Raw genomic sequence first — 17,850 nt, 5'->3', positions numbered from 1 at the left:
GCAGGTACTTACACAAATGGTACAGTGCAGTAATGGGCCAGATGAACTGACCTCACAGGCCAGATCCAGCCCACGGGCCATAGTTTGATGACCACTGCTCTAGAGCAGTGGTTCTCAACCCCGGTCCATACAGCCCCTGAGCATGCAAAAAAGATTTTGGTGGGGTATGCACTGCAAAATAGTAAATCAGGAATCCACAATAGTATTTTAAGGGTCCCTGAGAAAAAATTTTGCTTTAGATGTATGTATTGGTATGTATTGCAAGAAACAGCTGTTTCTTTCTCTAGCATTTTACATAATTTAACCTACACAAGGGAATGTGTGAAAAACAAAACAGGAATTTTGAAAAAAGTTTCTATAAAACTAGTTTTTAAACATCAAATGGCTATGGGGGTCCACCAGAATACAATAGTAATCAAAGGAGTCCATAGATAAAAAAATGGTTGAGAACCCCTACTCTAGAGTCACAGATTACCAGTTGATTGTCTATAGTACTGACAACACATCAGGGAAAAGTGGGGATCTCTCTTGATGAACAAAACCACTGGATCAGCCTACAACTAATCTGAAGAGTATACAAATGAGCCTGCTAGAAATATTTGCCAAAACATCCCTATAAATTACACTAACTGTCTTAATAATGGAAGGACACAGTGGGAAATTTTATCCTAGATAGTGCAACACTTGCTGGTTCAGAGCTGATAATGAATGCACAACAACAACAGTAATTTCTAACAGACACAAGGCTAGAAATTTAGGGAGAAAAGGCCAGTTGATTATGTCATTCCCAGTACATGATTATTATGCTTTATCGGTTGTGTCAGGTTGAAAGATAAAAGCTAACTTTAGTGAGATTTGAACTCAGAACAGAAAGTCATAACCAAATACTGGATTGGATGGATACAAGACATTTTGTCTGTCTGGTACTCTAAAATGGTAAACTGACAGAATGGTTAAACAGCAACATCAGTAATAAGAATAATGATTTCTAAAAACAGTCAGTGACAGGGCCACAGGTTAGCTCAACAGTTGAAGAAATCAACTCCCAGATTTTACTAAAATTTATGTTACTGATACCTGAAGGCAGTACTGACATTGGTGACAAGGGAATTCAGGAGATAAAGGAATGTAACTAAGTACCTAAAAGCTGAACAGTGTTTCCTTCTCTCCCTACCTTTCTGCACTGTTTAATCGCTTCCACCACCCACTTCCCTCCTTATAATAATCCTTTTTTTACTATAAGGCACAAGGCCTAAAATTTGGGGGAAAGGGCCTGTCAATTACATTAACCCCAGTGTTCAACTGTTACTTAATTTTATCGACCCTGAAAGGATGAAAGGCAAAGTCAACCTTGGTGGAGTTCAAACATAAAACCAGAAATGCTGCTAAGCATTTTTTTTTTTATCTGGTGGGCTAATGATCCTGCCAGTTCACCATTTTCCTAATAATAATCATAATACTAAGAGCACAATCAGAAATTGAATGAAAGAGCTGAGAGGGGCTATAGTCAATTATATCCATCCCAGAATCTGAAGTATAAAAACAAACTGGAACTTAATGGATTTGAACTTTATATATATATATATATATATATATATATATATATATATATATATTGCCCTATTCTGAAAGATACAATGCATAGTGAGTGGACTGAACTCAGATCATAAAAGAAGGGAGCTGAATATCACAAAGTGTCTGTTTTTACCATGATGTTAATGCTCATGGGGGTAACACCCTTCTCAATAATAGTGATAAAAGCAATAACAAGGGTAGCAAGAGATAAGCACTTCAACAATACAAGATGACCCAATTGTAAAGTATGTTAACAAGGTTAACAACTATGATAAGGGAACGGAAACAATAAGGTTAAGAAAAGGGATTTTATACACACACACACACACACACACACACACACACATTCTTTTACTTGTTTCAGTCATTTGACAGCAGCCATGCTGGAGCACCACCTTTGGTTGGACAAATCAATCCCAGGACTTATTCTTTGTAAGCTTAGTACTTATTCCATCGGTCTCTTTTGCCGAACTGCTAAGTTACGGGGACATAAACACACCAGCATCGGTTGTCAAGCGATGTTGTGGGACAAACACAGACACACAAACATATACCCACACATATACATACATATATATATATATATATATATACACAACAGGCTTCTTTCAGTTGTCCAAGTATCTAAGTATACGAAGCAGTGCTGAAACATTCCTGGCTTTAAGAGTATCATGAAAGGCCTGGTTGGAGGCCCAAACCTCGAGTTCTCTTACAGGGCTCAGAAAAACTGAAGGACCACTGCAATAAGTGTATGAACCTGAGAGGGGAATATGTTGAATAAAATCATAATTAAATGATCCTCCTGTGTTTTCTTTTACCCAAAGCCAGGAACTTTTCAGCACCCCCTCAAGGATGTGTGTGTGTATGCATGCATGTGTATACACACTCACACACATATGTATGTATGCAAGCATATACATATTTGTGTATGTTCGTGTGTGTATAAATATGTGTGTGTGTGTGTGTGTGTGTGTGTGTGTGTGTGTGTGAGTGTGTGTACATCTCTGTCTTGTTTATTTGATTACTCTTTCAGAGATTAGTCAGTGTTTTTTCCTATCTCTTACTGTTTGCTATCCACCCTTAATAGCTAAGTTAAGAAGGATGTGGTTTAAGTTGGGGTGGGTGTGTTTGTGAAAAAACAGAAATAACAAGAAAATGGTGGAAGAATAAATGAAATTGGGCAAAGGACAGTGGTGACACTGATCCTTTTCCATTAACTACCAGTCAGTGAGCCAGCCCAATCAATTGACTTCACTTCCAGCACCCTTCACCACCAAGGCTGTCTGTCCTTCCTTATCTCTTATCTAAACATACAGTGTGTGTGTGAGTGTGTGAGAGAGAGAAAGAGAGACAGACAGACAGAGTCTGTGTGTGTGTGTCTCATCCTGTTTACCAGGAACAAAGAGAGGAATCAACAAGGACACCAGAAATAATCCATTTCTAGGAACTATTTTCATAGATTTTCTTGAATCTTTAAAGCTCAAAACAGGAATCTTTGAAGAAGCAAAATAAGATTACTCCAAATAGTTTATTTAAGTATAAATAAAACAAAACAATTAATTCTACTGATCAATGAAAGACTTACTAACAAGCTTAGACCGGAAGGATACCTCTACACAGCAGTTGTTCAACCACTACACAGCAAATTTTCCTCAAATCACACCATACCATCTTAAAAAAATAAAAGATTAGGCACAGGCGTGGCTGTGTGGTAAGAAACTTGCTTCCCGACCACATGGTTCCAGGTTCAGTCCCACTGTGTGGTACCTTGGACAAGTGTCTTCTTCTATAGCTTTGGGCCAACCAAAACTTTGTGAGTAAATTTGGTAGATGGAAACTGAAAGAAGCCCATTGAAGAAGCCAATATATATATATATATATTATATGTCTTTGTATCTGTGTTTGCCCCACCCAACATTACTTGACAACTAATGTTAGTGTGTTTATGTACCTGTAACTTAGCAGTTCAGCAAAACATACTGGTAGAATAAGTACTAGGCTTACAAAGAATAAGTCCTGGGGTCAATTTCTTTGACTAAAACACTTTAAGGTGGTGCTCTAGCATGGCCACAATCAAATGACTGAAATGTGTAAAAGAATAAAAGAATAATAGATTGGAGAATGCAGTCCTACTGCAGGATTGTCATGGCTGGAATGCCCTTGATCAAAAAAGTTTACTAGATTGTAGCTGACTGGATGCTCTCTGCATATCTCTTCTTTCTTTATTAAAAGTGCACTTGCTCCAATGAACAAACTAGTTGCATACCATACCCACCTACTCATCTCTCCTTTTATACACACTCCAGATACTTGCTATGTCTTATCTCTCGGTTCCCACATCTAACACCTCTTCCCAATTCAAGTTAATGTTAGCATATTCAAGAAATTTAGTAAGCATTAAAAATTCATGACACAAACAAACAAAAAAATATTTTAGCAAGTAGACCTCATCAGCTAAATAATACATAAATTTCACAGTACTAATTGATGAAGTAATGAGAGAATCATAATGCAGATAAACTGTAGAGATAGGCATGGCTGGCTAGTCAAGTAACTTCTACTATAGCCCGAAGTCAACCAATGCCTTGTGAGTGAATTTTGTAAATAGAAAGCGTGAGAAAGCCTATCATATGCATGTTGTGTGTATATATGTATGTATGTATGTATGTATGTATGTATGATGTATGTATGTATGTATGTATGTATGTATGTATGTATATATATATATATATATATATATATATATCTGTATGTATGTATATATATATAGAGAGAGATAGATAGAGAGAGAGAGAGGAGATGCATATATATATATATATATACTGGAGTAAACACATAAATGTGAAACAAGGTGGAAAAAAGAGTACTCAAATACCAGGGGTAGAGTAATATGCTTTATTTAAAGCAGCAGAAAATTCAACAAAACCTGTTACTCTGAGTTTCACGTTCCCATTCGTCGGACAGTTTTTGCTATATATATATATATATATATATATATATGGGTAGATGTATGTTCTACCCAACCACTTAAGAACCTGTGTTAGTTTGTTTATATCCCTGTAACTTAGCACTTTGGTGTAAGAGATCAATAAAATAAATATCGGGATTGATATGTTTGACTAAAACCTTTCAAGGTTGTACCCCCAGCATGGCTGCAGCCCAATGATTGAAACAAGTAAAAGCCAAAGATGAGTAGGCATTAAAATATAGCCTATTTTGGCCCCAATCTGTCTCCCTAAAACTGTTACATCCCCTCATGACATACAAATTGATTTTATTTGCTGTATTTGTCTGTTTTCGGTTTGAACGGCAGTTTTTAACATAATTTCTAGGTAACTAAAAAATTTTAAACTTCGTATACTGGTAGAATGTGTTTATAAAGCATCTTTTTCTCTTGGCTTTACTGAGAAAATTCTATAGTTTGTAAGATATTTGTTGTTGTTTTTCTTCAATTTCTGCAATTTCAACCAATCAATGACATCCATTGAGGTAAAAAAACATTCTGTGCCATATGAATATGTCCCTCGTTTAAGAAACAGATTGGGTTTATTTATATTTGTGAAGAAAATAAGATACCCTTCCCCCCACCCCTAACCCTAAAACAGATTGAAATGCAATAGATCGATACTAGGGTTATAATTATGGGTGGCAATTTCATATGACACTGCTAGAAAAAACTGCCGTTCAAACCGAAAAGATCCCATCACCAGTTTCTTCATTTTCTTTTTACTTTTTTTTTTTACTGCTTAGCCTACTCTTCGAATGAACTTTAACTCTGAGTGGTAGCCCTAACCCAATGACTAGTTTAACACCACCTATCATTTGGCCCCTAATGTGTACCTTTAGCAAACTACTTCCTGCTGCAAGCATTTAGGCCAGGTTCCCTCATCTGAAGCTAACTTCCTCTTTTCCTCCTACCAGTTTCAAAGTACTAGAGAGGGGTCATAGGTACAGCCTTTCCCTCTTCTAAGCTATTAGTAACAAAACAAAAACAAAATAATCTATAATAAATATATCATTTTCTTCAAATCAGAGTCCTGCCCATATCAGAATTCTGCTCTCCTCACTGAACACACATACTTACTGAATTTAATAAATACACATTCAGTTATATAGAGTAAGCTAAAAAGTATATGAAATTAGGGCAATGGGCAGGTAGTTCTCATCATCTCAGCTTAGCTTAAATAACACACACCTTTACACCTCGAAACTAAGTAAACCTGAAGAAGTGAAAGAAAAAGAAGGAGAAAGAGAAAGCAGGAGATATGCTTGACTGGCCAGGAATGTATATGTGTATTCAAACAAATACATTAACTAGTCTCACACATGTAATATAGCAAGTTGAAAAACTTTTGACTGACTAAGTTTTATCTATGCAATTAGAAAACAAAATCTCTTCAAAGATGTGTTTAGAATATAAAAAAATCAACAAAGAAGGGAGATAGTTTTAATAAAATCCCTTCATTGAAACTTTTGGAAAGTATCAAAAGTGCAAGAAGCTTCCTAGTGAATGAGAAGAGGCTTAACCAACCAGCCAACAGACTAGGGTGGGGTATAGCCGACCAACTGACCAGGAGACCCTACACGGTTGCTGTATTTCCAAATATTGCCAGTTAAATCTGCCTCAAATTATAGCCTGCATACAATGGACAATATAGTACCAGATATGTGATCCTTAACGTTACATATGTCTGAATAAATGATAGGATGGTCACATCTGAAACATCTTTGATCATAAGTCACCTACTCAGAGTTAAGATGGGGTTAAACAACAACCAAACCAACCAACAAACTAGTTTGGCAAAGAATGGTGGGGAAAGGAATGTAAAGAAAAGAAGGAAAAAGGAAATGCAGAAAAGAGAAGAAAAAAGTAAGTTATCTTCTGAAAAGATGACTCTGGTGACGTAAAACTAAAAGCTACCTGAATTAATGACGTATGCAAAGGTGAGAGGGTGACATTTAGAGAGTTATTTGGTATATAAAAGGAAAAAACAAAGTAGACATGAAAATGTGCCCCTATACAACCAATTTGAAAGAGGACTAGAAAAATCTGAACAGTAATGGGATTGGTTGAGGAGGAGACCTGAAGCCTAAGACCAAAAATTTGCAGCTCTGAACTAAACCCTCAAAACAAAACTCCAGGAAAATGAATACATATTTACGAGGCAGAAAACAGAAAATGTAGGTTATGTAGTGAGAAAGTGGAGACTATGACCCATATTGTAACTACTTGTAAAATTCTTATATGGAAAGAGTACAAAAGGTGTTGCGATAAAGTATGTTTAAGTCTGCACTGGTGCTTGGCAAAAAAGTAAACCAGAACGGTTTGAGGTTAACTGGAAAGGGTACTGATATATCTGACAGCATAAAACTGCCAAAAAAATCTTGTGGGATTTTAATAGTCAAACTTTAATAGCCAAAGTGACTGAACACTATAAAACAGGTATTCTTTTCTACTCTTGGTACCAGGCCCGAAATGTTGGGGGAGGGGCCCAGTCAATTAGATCGACTCAGTATGCAACTGGTACTTAATTTATCGAATCCAAAAGGATGAAAGGCAAAGTTGACTTCGGCAGAATTTGAACTCAGAACATAAAGACAGCCAAAATACTGCTAAGCATTTTGCCCGGCATGCTAACGTTTCTTATTTCTTTATTGTCCACAAGGGGCTAAACATGGAGAGAGACAAATAAGGACAGACAAACGGATTAAGTCGATTACATCGACCCGAGTGTGTAACTGGTACTTAATTTATCAACCCCGAAAGGATGAAAGGCAAAGTTGACCTCGGTGTAATTTGAACTCAGAACGTAACAGCAGATGAAATACCACTAAGCATATCGCCTGGCATGCTAACGTTTCTGCCAGCTCACTGCCTTACTATCAAAAAGATAAATATTGCAGTTGAGAAAGTGGACTAGAAATGTTACTTTATAGATATAACCATCCCAGGTAATCAAGATTTAGCTAGTAAGAACCAGGAGAAAATTGACTGATGATTATTTGAAGATCTGGCAGGAAACTTTTAAGAATATGAAACACACAAACTAAAGACATGAAAATAGTAATTAGTGCTCTTGCCTCCATTTAGTTATACCAATGATAATTAGCATCCTTAGCTCCATTTTTAACATATTAACAACATACAAACCAAAAGGAACACACAACATTGTATTTTTACAGAAATCAACACTTCTTAGAAGTGCCAACATCCTGCAGAAGATCCTCCCTATCTGAGGTCATGTGACTTAATATTGAGCACTTAGTATATACCTGGTTAAGATCTTAAGATAAAAGAGATAATGACAATTATTTCTAACATTGGCACAAAGATAAAATAATTTAGGGAGAGGGGCAGGGGTAGCCAAATAAATCAATTTCAGTATTTGACAAGCCCTTTATTTTATTGAACCCAGAGGAATGAAAGCAAAGTTAACCTTGGTGAGATTTGGACTTAGATTGCAAAGTTCCAGAACAAATACTGTCTAACAAGACAATTTTTTGTTAGACAGTATTTGTTCTGGCTCTTTAAAGTCGAAATTCTGGTGACATTAACAACGACAATATAAATTCCCTTTATTTATCAAGTAACCACAAATTTGGGGCAAGGAGAAACAGTCAATTATACTGACCCCAATACTTGACAGGTATATTTCATCTCTCAAAAAGTTAAAAAAAGAAAATCAACCATTCTTAGTAATAATAATGATTTTGAGTTTAGGCACACAGCCACACATTTTGGGGCCAAGAGCAATCACTCAAATCAAACTTAGTATTTAACTGGTGCTTTGTCAGCCTCAGAAAGGAGTTTTGAACTTAAACATAAAGTTACAAAAAGCAACATCAAAAGACATTTAATTTATTGTACTACTAATTCTGCCATGTGCCACTAGTTTTAATTAAACTAGAACTGTTGCTGTTCTTAAATGTTATTTCACAAGCAGTAAACATCAAAAGTGAAATAGATTAATGTGTTATGAGGAAAAGAAGCAGTCATCCATGAGTTTGGTCACATCAAAAAAATATGTCTGTGCTCAACAGCCAATAACATTTAGTTGAGAGCTATCATACTCCATGTGGTGAGCCAAAATAAAAATAATTAATCACTCAGAATTATATTCTTAATGAAAAGAAAAATCAATAGTGTTAATGAAAATTTCTCTCTACAAAAGCAAGGGACATAACTTCAAAATTAGTTAGGGGCATGCAGTAGTTAGAGTTTGATCTTTGGTAAATAGAACAACTGCAGACACAATTCAGTCTTATTAGATTTCCTTAGCAAAATATTGTCTCTTACTTGTACAAACCAGATCTTAGGATGACTTGGAGAATTGTATAGATTTTGAATGAAAAACCATTCACTCATTAGGTAATTTAAATGATATATATTTTATTTTATGTCCATTTTTCATTTTACGTCTCTATTTTCCTATGCTGGCAAGGATTATGTGAATATATTACTGCAACGCTGTTTTACAGTCAGATGCCCCTAACTGTTTTTCAGATAAAAGAAGGATTTTTCATTCCACATGTTTTCAAGATGATTAGTTGGAGTGGGGGTACTAGGAATGTGGCCCAAGTGTCAAGGGGGCAGCAGCTCGAAAAAGTTTGGAAACCACTGATCTAACCCATGCCAGCATAGAACATGGACATTAAATGATAATGACCACTTATACACGCATATATATATAGACACCCACAAAGTTTAAAACTAACGTAACAAAATAAAAATAAAAATTTTAATTCCAGTTTTTCAACATTTTATCTTTTTCCTTCTCCTTTTGTTAAGGAGAAGCAAGTGCATGATATTAATCTTATTTAACTTATCTAAATCGATCAATGGAAATCGATCAATGGAAATTGCAGATGTGTTACCAGTGCCGGTGGCATGTAAGAGAACTTTCCGTTTCGCGACTGTTGCCAGCACCGCCCCGTTTCGTGTCCGTTGCCAGCCTCGCCTGGCCCTCGTGCCGGTGGCACATAAAAAGCACCATCCGTTCGTGGCCGTTTGCCAGCTCTGTCTGGCACCAGTGCGGGTGGCACGTAAAAAGCACCCACTACACTCACGGAGTGGTTGGCGTTAGGAAGGGCATCCAGCCGTAGAAACACTGCCAGATTTGACTGGGCCTGATGAAGCCTTCTGGCTTCACAGACCCCAGTAGAACCGTCCAACCCATGCTAGCATGGAAAACGGACGCTAAACGATGATGATGATGATGATGATGATTAACATTGGACTATGTTTATACTTCAATTTACATATAATTTTATTTTGTATTTCTTTATTTCATTATATTGGTCGATTGTATAGCTTTGTTAATATGATTAAGCTGCATTAGGCAGTATTAAAAACATGTGTGTTACAAAATCATTGTATTGAAAGACAAAACTAAATAGCTAAATGACTAACAAACTAAATAAATATATGTAAAAGTATAAATATAACAGAAAAAACAAAACAAAACAAAACAACAGTGGTGAGTAGAATGTTGAAATCAAATTACAAAAATAAGATGGAAAAATATATACACCCATCTGGTAACAAGTGTTATATATGAAATGTTTATATTTAATTATAAACTGTAATACAGTATTCAGCTTTCAAAAATAATACCAAAATTTCTGTGTCAATGAACACAATGGCTAAGATCTCAAATTCTACACACACACACACACATGTATATTTATATGATTCATACACACACACACACACACACACACACGCACGCATGCATATATACATGCAATACAATATACATATTTTTCTTTCTTTTTCCTAATTTCAGGCATTAGACAGTGGACCCAGTGGACATACTATACAACCACTCTATTAATACTGCAGTATTGAAAGAGTGGTGGTATAGGGTCAGTAGTATTGGTGTGACAAATACAGTGTCTTAAGTGTATTGACAGATTAGTGGCACAGTGATGGCCACCAAATACTACAGGCATAGTACCAGCACACAATCAATACTACAAGCACCACTCTCATGAATACTAACAATACACCACTCCACCAATAAATGATAAAGCTTCTTCTCGAGTCAATATGGACTCATAGGGTTTCCTTGCTGGATGGGACAATGGTCAAATGCAGCGATACTCATTTTTGCTATGTGAGTGGACTGAAGGAATGTGAAAGAAGGTGCACCCAATTGCAGAAAATCTACCTCAATAAACTCCATATGACCCATGCAAACACGGAAAAGTGGATGCGGATAATGATGATTAATGTGCTATTCTATACTGAAGATATTTGGGCATAATCTCAAGAAAATTTGCCTGCTGTTTCATCTAGTGCTGTGGTTCCCAACCAGGTGTCCATGGGCCCCTGGTGGTCTGCAAAGGTGGAACTGGGGACCCATGAACTAAGTTTCTCACACATTAACTTGTGTAAGCAGAACTAAGTATAATGTCAGAGAAAGAAACCTCACCATTTCTTGTAATACATACATCTGAAGTAAAAAAATTTCAGGAGCCCTTAAAATACTGCTGTGGATTCCCAATTTATTATTTTGTAGCATGGACCCCCAAAAACCTTATATGAACCCCAGTTGAGAACCACTGGTTCAGAGGCTCCCTTGCAGTGAGATCTTACAGTGGCTAGTGATGAAGCATTCACCATCAACAACTAAATACATATTGATGCCAATGAACAAGCTTCAACACAATGGCTCAACCCACTTAACATAACTGCTATCTCTCTCTCTCTCTCTCTCTCTCACAAAGTACACTTATCTATCATCTTAAAAAAAAGGGAAATGTACATAGGACAACATAGTTATAGATATACAAAAAGCACAGGATGGTCATGGCTGGAATACGTTTGAATTTATCATAGCTCTGCTCTGCCAGGGCTAACATGGGTTAAATTAACATCAACAAATGTTACTTAGCGGTTCGGCAAAAGAGACCGATAGAATAAGTACTGGGCTTACAAAAGAATAAGTCCCGGGGTCGAGTTGCTCGATTAAAGGCGGTGCTCCAGCATGGCCGCAGTCAAATGACTGAAACAAGTAAAAGAGTAAAAAAAAAAAGAGTAACCAGTTATTGAAGTGGGGGGGGGGAAGGAATCAAAATAAAGTAGAAAAAATATGTATATCGTCAAAAAAAAATTGTGGGGACATGATAATCATGAAAATGTGGAACATGATAATCATTTTCTCTCTCTCTCTCTCTCTCTGTGATGAAAGAGAAACACAAGGTTCTAAAGGAAGAGAGAAAGGGTGCATTTAATTATATTATTGTCATGATGTGTGAATGGACTAGACTACACATCTAACTCTTGTGGTAATACCCTTACTACCACAACCACTACCATTTCTATCGCCACCACCACTACAATCACCAGCCTCTGTAACAGGTTGTTGTTTTGTCACCAGAGAACAACACTTTTGACAAGATCATTCAGTGCCTGGGGGTGGGGGGTAAGGAAAGGGCTTTAAAGTATAGTAATGTAAGGACATGTATGTACAGCACTCTAGAAAGCAATGAGTGAGGGAGGGTAAAGTTGCAAGAATCTACCTGTCACCTGACATGTGATAATAAAATTGTTGAGAAGGTATGTTGTATGTAGGATGCACTTATGTATGCAGGTGTGTGTGTGTGTGTGTGTAAAACTAGCCTTTATGTTTGAATGGTGTGAGTATATGTGTGTGTGTGTATATATAGAAAGAAAAGGAGAGAGAGGGGGAGATGATATGTATGTTAGGGGAAAGAAAAAGTAGTTCAACTTTAGTTTAAAATTGTCCCCAAAACAGCAAAAACGGTTTATATTCTGTCATTACCTGTCAAGAGTGTACATATGTGATTAGTGCTGTTATAATTATATGATTAAGATGTTCACTGCCCATGTATGAAGTCCTGGTCCAACCAAGCCCTTGTGATTAAGCCTTAACACTACATTAGGGACCAAAGTGTCTGTGGAATACTCAGCCACTTTACACTAGAAATAGCAGCCAAATTTCTATCATACTACATCCTCTGACCTTAAGAAAGGAAAAATACATTGGATAATGCAGATCTAGATATACTGTTATAATAAAGATAATTCATCTAGGAAGCTTTTAATTACAGATCTTCATGATTAGGACTAACCTAGAGCTAAATCACAATATATACATTGGTGTGTTTGCTGTTTAACCCCAGGTTGGCTCTGATTAAATAGGCCTGTGATCAAAAGCTTTTTAGCCATGACTGCTCCATCATTTTTTTTTTTAAACGATGTCTTCTAAGACTACATAGTCCATCATACACTTCTTTTGACTTTTAAGGTGATAGGATGTGATTTGAGTGAGACAGGGGCTGTTATTTCCAGTACATCAAGCAGATTCCCTTTATTAAGTTCATGCATGTAAGAGGTAAGGTGAAAAAGAAGACAGGACAATTAGTTTATGCTGGTAGGTGGTGGTGGTGGTGGGAGATAAGGAAGAGAATTGCCCATTATGTTTCCTGGTGCAGGCAGTTAAGAAATTCACTTCCCAACAATAAGGTTTTGGATTCAGTCCCACTTCATGGCACTTTGGCAAAAAGGTGCTTTCCACTATAGTCCTTCATTCAGGGTCTTTCAACCAGCTTCACTCAAGGCAAAATGAATTCAATTATTTGATTAGTGGTTAGGATTCAGAAGGAAGTAAGAGGAGGCTAGTTTGAATCAGAAATCAAATATGGCTGTGACATTCTATGGTTGACCTCGGCTTCACACCAGTTGCTGGCAGAATTCGGTATTCTAACTAATTATATACTCTTTTACTTGTTTCTGTCATTTGACTGCGGCCATGCTGGAGCACCGCCTTTAGTCGAGCAAATCGACCCCAGGACTTATTCTTTGGAAGCCTAGTACTTATTCTATCAGCCTCTTTTTGACTCCAGTTACTCCAAGGTCCTGCTGGTAAGTGAAAAAAGCAAAGTTGACCCCACTCCAGCCCCTACTTGTATACATACACAACCCAGTGGGATTTGAGAATGTAAAGAGACATAACTAAAAGTCATCTGGTATTAAGTTACATACCTTATATTCTAAGTACAGAGAGAGAGAGAGAGAGAGAGAGAGAGAGAGAGAGAGAGAAGAGAGAAGAAGAAGAAGAAGAAGAAGAAAACCAACAACAACAACAACCTTTGTCTCTTTATGAAATGGGATTCTGTGACAGGGGCAATTTTAACTTCTAAGGAAATACAAAAATTCAGTCAGCTGGGGCCAGGTTGGGTTGGGTCAAGTGTTAATAAGATTTTTTTAACATGAAGACAAAGACAGAAATTTGAGCTGAGGGAAGTGTAGTCAACTTAATACTAGTAGTATCATATGACCAGTACTTACTTTTATAGGATCTGGAAAGATGAAAGACAAAGTTCATCACACCAGAATTTGAACTCAGAACAGAAAATGATATAATTCAAATAAAATGTTTGTAATTATATACACATAGGAGTTGCTGTGTGGTAAGAAACCTTTAAGTTCGGAACGGACCAGGTGCTTCGATGAAGCGAGGAGCTTGGCCGGGTGGAAAAATTGAAGAGGTGTATTACCTCAAAAAGAGACTAAAAGTGTAAAAAGTGAGAGGATTATTGCCTCGTGTTTGTGTTTTATTTTTAATTTTGAACTGTGTAAGAGGTTTATTGCCTCATTGTGTTTTTTTAAAAAAAAAAAGAACAATGGTGCCCCAGCATGGCCACAGCTCATTAGCTGAAACTGGAAAAATCAAAAAAAATATTTTTGGCGCTTTTTGTCTTCTCCCATCCTTATCATCCATATATCATCATCATTCATCCCATTAATGTCTCTGTCTAGCCCTCAAGCTTCTCTCTGTGTGCTGCCCTTGTGGCAAATTTAATGAAATAAAGAAGCTTGCTTCCCAACTACATGGTTCCGTGTTCAATCCCACTGCGTGGCATCTTGGGCAAGTGTCTTCTACTATGGCCTTGGGCTGACCAAAGCCCTGTGAGTGGATTTGGTAGACGGAAACTGAAAGAAGCCCGTCATGTACGCATGTATGTATGAATTTGTGTGTCTGTGTTTGTCCCCCTACCATTACTTGACAGGCAATGTTGGTCTGTTTACACACCCATAACTTAGCGGTTCAGCAAAAGAGACCAATAGAATAAGTACTAGGCTTACAAAGAATAAGTTCTGGGGTTGATTAGTTCAATTAAAGGCGCTGCTCCAGCATGGCCACAATCAAATGGCTGAAACTAATAAAAAAAATAAAAGACTACTGCAAGGTATTTTGGGGGTTTCCTTGTGTTCATCCACTGCTCTTTAACAGTAATGATAATTATAATGGTATTAAGGGTAACATTTAAGAAAGAAAAGAAGAAAAGAAAGATTAGAAGATAATAGAATATAAAAAAAAAAGTAAGTAGAGAAGATTAAGTAAATTGTAAAGATTTGAGGGGTGTGAAAAAAACGGAAGAATGTATATGTGTGTGTGTGTGTGTGTGTGTGTGTGTGTGTGAGAGAGAGAGAGAGAGAGGGTATAAATTGTCTTTATCTTTTGTTTTCCTGTACATTTCAATTATATATATATATGTATGGTGGATGTATGTGTCTGTAAATGATAGACAGAGAGAGAGAGAGAGAGAGATAGATAGAGAGGAACAGAGAAAGAGAGAGTGAAAGAAAGAAGAGAAAGAATGAGAGGGAGGGAGGGAGGAAGATAAGTGGCTTCACAAGGAAATGCTTTGACAGAGTATATGTGTATATGTACTACTTAAACAGTAAGCTGCAGGTAAGTTAAAGTGACATAGCTATTTAAAAATACAGTAGATATTTTGCAACCAGCTTATCTGTCAGCCGAAATTGTGAGGATGATCCAGTTCTTGACTGAAGATTGAAGGCTTCGAAATTTCCCGGCCGTGCTTTTTTGTATCGTCTTCCAAATGTTTTGCGTTCTTATCCCAGTTTGTATTTATATATATATATATATATATATGGCTGGCTTCCATGCTGGTGGCACGTTAAAAGCTCCAACCGATCGTGGTCGATGCCGGACTCCCCTGGCACCTGTGCAGGTGGCACGTAAAAAGCACCCACTACACTCACGGAGTGGTTGGCATTAGGAAGGGATTCCAGCTGTAGAAACTCTGCCAGATCAGACTGGGAGCCTGGCTTCCCAGACCCCGGTCGAACCATCCAACCCATGCTAGCGCGGAAAACGGACGTTAAACGATGATGATGATGATGATCTTTCTATCTTTCCATCTATCCATCTATCTATCAATCTTCCCAACAGCAAGCAACCTGTTGGAAAGAGCTTTTTTTATTTTTGTTCAGTAAAAGACAGACTATAAAGAAAGGAATATAATAAAGAAAGGAAAAGCCAAAAATGAAGAGGACGTTGTTCCAAGAGCTCTTGTGTATGTGTGTGTGTGTGTGTGTGCTTTTTTTTTTTTTTTTTCACTCAGGGTGGCAGTTCCTTGTCTTCAGGCAGATTACAAACAGAGATAGGATAAAAGATACTCATCAACTTCCCCACTTCACTTTAGTTACTTGCCTGGAGGTATGTGGGATGAGGCAAGGTGTTTTCAAAACATTACCAAATAAAGATTTACATGTAGATGATATGATGATAAACAAGACATGGGAACCTACCAAGCTGGGATAGCAGGAAGATATATATATGTGTGTATATATATATATGTGTGTGTTTATATATGTTGTGTGTGTGTGTGTGTGTGTGTGTGTGTGTGTGTGTGTGCATATATGTGTATATATGTGTGTCTGTATATATATATATATATATATATATATATATATATATATATATATATATACACACTTGGGCAAGTGTCTTCTACTATAGCCAACCAAAGCCTTGTGAGTTGATTTGGTAGACGGAAGCTGAAAGAAGTCCTCATATGTGTGTGTGTGTGTGTGTGTGTGTGTGTGTGTGTGTGTGTGTATGTGTGTGAGTGTGTATCCACTGCTTGACAACTGATACTGGTGCATTTATGTCATAATTTAGCGGTCCGGCAAAAGAGACCAATACAGCAAGAATCAGGTTTAAAAAAAAATAAGTATGGGGTCAATACATTCAACTAAAATGTCAAGGCAGTGCCCCAGCATGGCCACAGTCAAGTGACTGAAACAAGTGAAAGATAAAAGGCAAAAGAAGACACATCAAAACATACATTGATTTCTTGTTGACTAAGAGAGCATAACTGATTGTATTAACCTTAGTATATGACTGGTACTTCATCAACTCCACCAGAGATAAAATAGAGCTGACTTTGGACAGAATTTTAACTCAGGAGTCAAAGGTCAAAAAAAAAAAAAAGAAAGAAAAAAAGTGAAAAAGAAAAGTTGCATCAACTAGTTTTCATCTAGCCTACAAGATCTGCAACCTCAGTTATCTGCACCACCCCAGTTATAAACTTATTTACATATTATTGAACAAGATTAATCTAATTAAAATGACTCTGGTTAATTACAGGGCAAGGACACAGGAGAAAGAAAGAGAGAGAGAGTGAGTGAGAAACAGGTAGTGAGAGAGAAAGGGAAGGAAAGAGAGAGAAACAAGAACAAAATATTTGAAGAAAAAAAAAAACTTTAAAATATAACCAAACCTGAAACACAAGAATAGTTACAAAAGAAAATAAAACCAAAATATAAAAACCAAATCAAAGCAGAATATAAGAAGAGTGCTAACTGGTGTGAAAGCACAATTTTTATTTCTCAGGAGTTCAAATTACCATTTTCTCTTCAGAGAAAGGGATTTTCTTTTTCCCACAATATACATACACCCACCACCCCTATAGCAGCTCACCCATCCAGCAAGAAGCTTTTGCTGCCTGCTTTTAGTTAGTTAAGAGCCAGGGTGTCTTTTCATGGTGGGAAATAAGTTGAATAGTATTTTACTTGTTGCTTCTGTGATGTTTCTGTTTTACTAGGAAAACTGTATAATTAATTATAATCTTTAGCTACCAGGGTTACACACACACACACACACACACACACAGCCCTTTTTTCCACAATTCACCCATCCAACTATCAGCTAAGGAGGAACCCTGTAGCTTGTCCTACTAGAAACAGCAGCTAAATCTCCATCAAATTACATCCCACTGGTTTAGAAAAGAACGTAGAACCTGGTTGTGATTTAAGGACATTTTGCTAAGGTCCTTTAAGGGTTCAAACGACAAGATTGAGAGAGTGAGAGAAACGGAGAAATAGACAGATAGCAAGATAGGGAAGATAGAGATAAAGAGAGAAAATGATGGCTGGAAGAGTAAGAGAAATATATATATATATAGAAAGAGAAAGATGTGAGAGACAGAGAGAGA

General features: G+C 36.9%; 1 protein-coding gene across 1 annotated transcript in view; it reads right to left on the bottom strand.

Annotated features, from left to right (window-relative positions):
• The window catches only part of LOC115215667 (beta-1,3-N-acetylglucosaminyltransferase radical fringe-like), a 102,056-nt gene that overhangs the window by 62,195 nt on the left and 22,011 nt on the right, over positions 1–17,850 (bottom strand). The window lies entirely within an intron of this gene.

The sequence above is a fragment of the Octopus sinensis genome, linkage group LG9 (genome assembly GCF_006345805.1).
Source record: "Octopus sinensis linkage group LG9, ASM634580v1, whole genome shotgun sequence".
NCBI lineage: Eukaryota > Metazoa > Mollusca > Cephalopoda > Octopoda > Octopodidae > Octopus > Octopus sinensis.
The sequence above is the reverse complement of the archived record's forward strand: the minus strand, read 5'-3'. Positions and strand labels throughout refer to the sequence as shown.